Source organism: Sinohyriopsis cumingii, chromosome 10 (genome assembly GCF_028554795.1).
Source record: "Sinohyriopsis cumingii isolate HCF-2022 chromosome 10, ASM2855479v2, whole genome shotgun sequence".
NCBI lineage: Eukaryota > Metazoa > Mollusca > Bivalvia > Unionida > Unionidae > Sinohyriopsis > Sinohyriopsis cumingii.
In genome coordinates this window covers 77,556,005-77,561,995 of record NC_142970.1, presented here as the reverse complement: position 1 = coordinate 77,561,995, position 5,991 = coordinate 77,556,005, and the positions used below count along the sequence as shown (strand labels likewise).

Here is a 5,991-nt window from a genome sequence, read left to right as displayed (position 1 = left end):
CATTTTTCATTTTATGTAAATTGCCCACATTCTAAAAACTTATAGAAAGTGTTTCATGGGTTATATCTTGGCCAGAAGAATTTGAGGTGAATGGATAGGCTGGTGTTTAATGGCACATGGTGCATAAAGACTGTAAAGTGCCAGGACAGTGGGAGTAGAGTGCCTTGCCTTGAGTCACATAAAAGACTATAAAGTGCAAGACAGTGGGAGTAGAGTGCCTTGCCTTGAGTCACATAAAAGACTTTAAAGTGCAAGACAGTGGGAGTAGAGTGCCTTGCCTTGAGTCACATAAAAGACTTTAAAGTGCAAGACAGTGGGAGTAGAGTGCCTTGCCTTGAGTCACATAAAAGACTTTAAAGTGCAAGACATTGGGAGTAGAGTGCCTTGCCTTGAGTCACATAAAAGACTATAAAGTGCAAGACAGTGGGAGTAGAGTGCCTTGCCTTGAGTCACATAAAAGACTTTAAAGTGCAAGACAGTGGGAGTAGAGTGCCTTGCCTTGAGTCACATAAAAGACTTTAAAGTGCAAGACAGTGGGAGTAGAGTGCCTTGCCTTGAGTCACATAAAAGACTATAAAGTGCAAGACAGTGGGAGTAGAGTGCCTTGCCTTGAGTCACATAAAAGACTAAGGTGCAAGACAGTGGAAGTAGAGTGCCTTGCCTTGAGTCACATAAAAGACTATAAGGTGCAAGACAGTGAGAGTAGAGTGCATTGCCTTGAGCCACAATAAACACTATAAAGTGCAAGACAGTGGGAGTAGAGTGCCTTGCCTTGAGTCACATAAAAGACTATGGTGGCGCTTTACAGTTTCGCATTTTGCATAGGGTTAGGATTTTAAAGAAAAAGAGTGTCCCCGGCTTTCCTCACTGGTTATACTGGCTATTTAAAAAAGACCTTGTATATCTTAGGTATAATGCAAAGAACCTTTAATTCCCTTTATTTTGGTGTATGATTGATGGGTGTACTATGGGTTATAGAGTATACAGCTTGGCCTTACTTCAAATGTGCACCTTTCAAAAAAGTGCTAGCTCTACTTGGTCATTTTCACTTCCTGAACTTCAGAGGTAAATTGTATAAAAAAGAGCCGATAACTTTTTTTACATTTTATATATTTGGTAATTCATTCATTGCACTTTCACAAGCTGGTATTGTCTAGTCTGGCAAAATTCATTTTCCCTATTTTAATAGCTGCTATGTATAGTGTACTTTAGACTAATTCAGACTGATTTTTTAACACAAGGGAGTAGTCATTTTAGTTAGCAGTGTGCTTAAATCATGTAAAATTTCCAAAAGTACAATATCCAAAAGAAATATCATCCACATTACATTAATGTAGCATAGAGGTATGCAAACATTCTCTCCACTGTGCATGTTTTAAATGCGAACTACTTCACCTTACATACGACACTCTCTCAAAAGTACATATTATCTGGTGAGCGCCACCTATAAGGTGCAAGACAGTGGGAGTAGAATGCCTTGCATTAAGTAACATAAAAGTGCTATAAAGAGTCAATACAGTGGGAGTAGAATGTATTGCCTTAAGTCACATAAAAGACTATAAAGTGCAAGACAGTGGGAGTAGAGTGCCTTGCATTAAGTAACATAAAAGTGCTATGAAGAGTCAATACAGTGGGAGTAGAGTGCATTGCCTTGAGTCACATTAAAGACCATAAAGTGCAAGACAGTGAGAGTAGAGTGCCTTGCCTTGAGTCACATAAAATACTATAAAGTGAAAGACAGTGGGATTAGAGTGCCTTGCCTTAAGTCACATAAAAGGCTATAAAGAGTCAGGACCGTGGGAGTAGAGTGCCTTGCCTTGAGTCACATAAAAGACTATAATGTGCAAGACAGTGGGAGTAGTGTGCTTGCCTAAAGCCACATAAAAGACTATAAAGAGTGAAGACAGTGTGAGTAGAGTGCCTTGCCTTGAGTCACATAAAAGACTATAATGTGCAAGACAGTGGGAGTAGTGTGCTTGCCTAAAGTCACAAAAAAGACTAAAGAGTGAAGACAGTGGGAGTAGAGTGCCTTGCCTTGAGTCACATAAAAGACTATAAAGAGTGAAGAATATGGGAGTAGAGTGCCTTGCCTTGAGCCACATAAAAGTCAATAAAGAGTCAAGACAGTGAGAGTAGTGTGCTTGCCTAAAGTCACATAAAAGACTATAAAGAGTCCAGACAGTGGGAGTAGAGTGCCTTGCCTTGAGTCACATAAAAGACTATATTTGAACCCTGTGAAAAATAGCAAAACCAGTTGGGAAAATCAGAGAGAATATATTCATTAAACTCTGAATCCTGTGCAAAAGTGTGAAACTCCAGAACAGAACCTAACCAGTTCTCCAGCACTATGAGTGGCACATACAGATTTTGATGGGATGGGTGGATGGACAAATAAATGGATGGATAAATATGAACTACAGATAGACCAACATGTACAAGATGTTTGTCAAATCCCTGACCATTTTCATCATTGCGGTGTATCTAAAACAGACACCTGACCATGTTCATCATTGTGGAGTATCTAAAACAGACACCTGACCATCTTCATCATTGTGGTGTATGGAAAACAGATGCCTGACCATCTTCATCATTGCGGTGTATCTAAAACAGACACCTGACCATGTTCATCATTGTGGTGTATGTAAAACAGACACCTGACCATTTTCATCATTGTGGTGTATGTAAAACAGACACCTGACCATTTTCATCATTGTGGTGTATGTAAAACAGACACCTGACCATTTTCATCATTGTGGTGTATGTAAAACAGACACCTGACCATTTTCATCATTGTGGTGTATCTAAAACAGACACCTGACCATGTTCATCATTGTGGTGTATCTAAAACAAATGCCTGACCATGTTTATCATTGTGGTGTATGTAAAACAGATGTCCAACCATCTTTATCATTGTGGTGTATGTAAAACAGACACCTGACCATCTTCATCATTGTGGTGTATCTAAAACAGATGCCTGACCATCTTCATCATTGTGGACGATCTAAAACAGATGCCTGACCATCTTCATCATTGTGGTGTATGTAAAACAGATGTCCAACCATCTTCATCATTGTGGTGTATGTAAAACAGATGCCTGACCATCTTAATCATTGTGGTGTATGTAAAACAAATACCTATGTTCATCATTGTGGTGTATCTAAAACTGATGCCTGACCATTTTCATCATTGTGGTGTATCTAAAACAGACACTTGACCATGTTCATCATTGTGGTGTATATAAAACAGACATCTGACCATGTTCATCATTGTGGTGTATATAAAACAGACACCTGACCATCTTCATCATTGTGGTGTATGTAAAACAGACACCTGACCATCTTCATCATTGTGGTATATGTAAAACAGATGCATGACCATGTTCATCATTGTGGTGTATGTAAAACAGACACCTGACCATGTTCATCATTGTGGTGTATATAAAACAGACACCTGACCATGTTCATCATTGTGGTATATGTAAAACAGATGCATGACCATTTTCATCATTGTGGTGTATGTAAAACAGACACCTGACCATGTTCATCATTGTGGCATATGTAAAACAGATGCATGACCATTTTCATCATTGTGGTGTATGTAAAACAGACATCTGACCATGTTCATCATTGTGATATATGTAAAACAGATGCATGACCATTTTCATCATTGTGGTGTATGTAAAACAGACACCTGACCATGTTCATCATTGTGGTGTATATAAAACAGACACCTGACCATGTTCATCATTGTGGTATTTGTAAAACAGATGCCTGACCATGTTCATCATTGTGGTGTATGTAAAACAGACACCTGACCATGTTCATCATTGTGGTATATGCAAAACAGATGCCTGACCATGTTCATTGTGTATATAAAACAGACACCTGACCATCTTCATCACTGTGGTGTATCTAAAACTGACACCTGACCATTTTCATCATTGTGGTGTATGTAAAACAGACACCTGACCATCTTCATCATTGTGGTGTACGTAAAACAAACACCTGACCATCTTTATCATTGTGGTGTATCTAAAACAGACGCCTGACCATTTTCATCATTGTGGTGTATGTAAAACAGATGCCTGACCATCTTCATCATTGTGGTTTATGTAAAACAGACACCTGACCATCTTCATCATTGTGGTGTATGTAAAACAGATGCCTGACCATCTTCATCATTGTGGTGTATGTAAAACAGACACCTGACCATCTTCATCATTGTGGTATATCTAAAACAGATGCCTGACCATCTTCATCATTGTGGTGTATGTAAAACAGATGTCCAACCATCTTCATAAGTGTGGTGTATGTAAAACAGATGCCTGACCATCTTAATCATTGTGGTGTATGTAAAACAAATACCTATGTTCATCATTGTGGTATATGCAAAACAGATGCCTGACCATGTTCATTGTGTATATAAAACAGACACCTGACCATCTTCATCACTGTGGTGTATCTAAAACTGACACCTGACCATTTTCATCATTGTGGTGTATGTAAAACAGACATCTGACCATCTTCATCATTGTGGTGTATCTAAAACAGACACCTGACCATCTTCATCATTGTGGTGTATGTAAAACAAACACCTGACCATCTTTATCATTGTGGTGTATCTAAAACAGACACCTGACCATTTTCATCATTGTGGTGTATCTAAAACAGATGCATGACCATGTTCATCATTGTGGTATATGCAAAACAGATGCCTGACCATGTTCACTGTGTATATAAAACAGACACCTGACCATCTTCATCACTGTGGTGTATCTAAAACTGACACCTGACCATTTTCATCATTGTGGTGTATGTAAAACAGACATCTGACCATCTTCATCATTGTGGTGTATCTAAAACAGACACCTGACCATCTTCATCATTGTGGTGTATGTAAAACAAACACCTGACCATCTTTATCATTGTGGTGTATCTAAAACAGACGTCTGACCATTTTCATCATTGTGGTGTATGTAAAACAGATGCCTGACCATCTTCATCATTGTGGTTTATGTAAAACAGACATCTGACCATCTTCATCATTGTGGTGTATGTAAAACAGATGCCTGACCATCTTCATCATTGTGGTGTATGTAAAACAGACACCTGACCATCTTCATCATTGTGGTGTATGTAAAACAAATGCCTGACCATCTTCATCATTGTGGTGTATGTAAAACAGACACCTGACCATTTTCATCATTGTCATGTATGTAAAACAGATGCCTGACCATCTTCATGATTGTGGTGTATGTAAAACAGATGCCTGACCATCTTCATCATTGTGGTGTATGTAAAACAGACACCTGACCATCTTCATCATTGTGGTGTATGTAAAACAGATGCCTGACCATCTTCATCATTGTGGTGTATGTAAAACAGACACCTGACCATCTTCATCATTGTGGTGTATGCAAAACAGACACCTGACCATCTTCATCAATGTGGTGTATGTAAAGCAGATGCCTGACCATCTTAATCATTGTGGTGTATGTAAAACAGACACCTGACCATCTTAATCATTGTGGTGTATGTAAAACAAATACCTGACCATGTTCATCATTGTGGTGTATCTAAAACTGATGCCTGACCATTTTCATCATTGTGGTGTATCTAAAACAGACACTTGACCATGTTCATCATTGTGGTGTATATAAAACAGACACCTGACCATGTTCATCATTGTGGTGTATGTAAAACAGATGCCTGACCATGTTCATCATTGTGGTGTATGTAAAACAGATGTCCGACCATCTTCATCATTGTGGTGTATGTAAAACAGATGCCTGACCATCTTCATCATTGTGGTGTATCTAAAACAGATGCCTGACCATCTTCATCATTGTGGTGTATCTAAAACAGATTCCTGACCATCTTCATCATTGTGGTGTATGTAAAACAGATGCCTGACCATCTTCATCATTGTGGTGTATCTAAAACAGATGCCTGACCATCTTCATCATTGTGGTGTATCTAAAACAGATGCCCG

At 38.8% G+C, this 5,991-nt stretch overlaps 1 long non-coding RNA gene across 2 annotated transcripts in view; it reads right to left on the bottom strand.

Moving 5' to 3' along the window:
• The window catches only part of LOC149790423 (uncharacterized), a 460,980-nt gene that overhangs the window by 263,282 nt on the left and 191,707 nt on the right, over window positions 1-5,991 (bottom strand). The gene's annotated exons all lie outside the window — the stretch shown is intronic.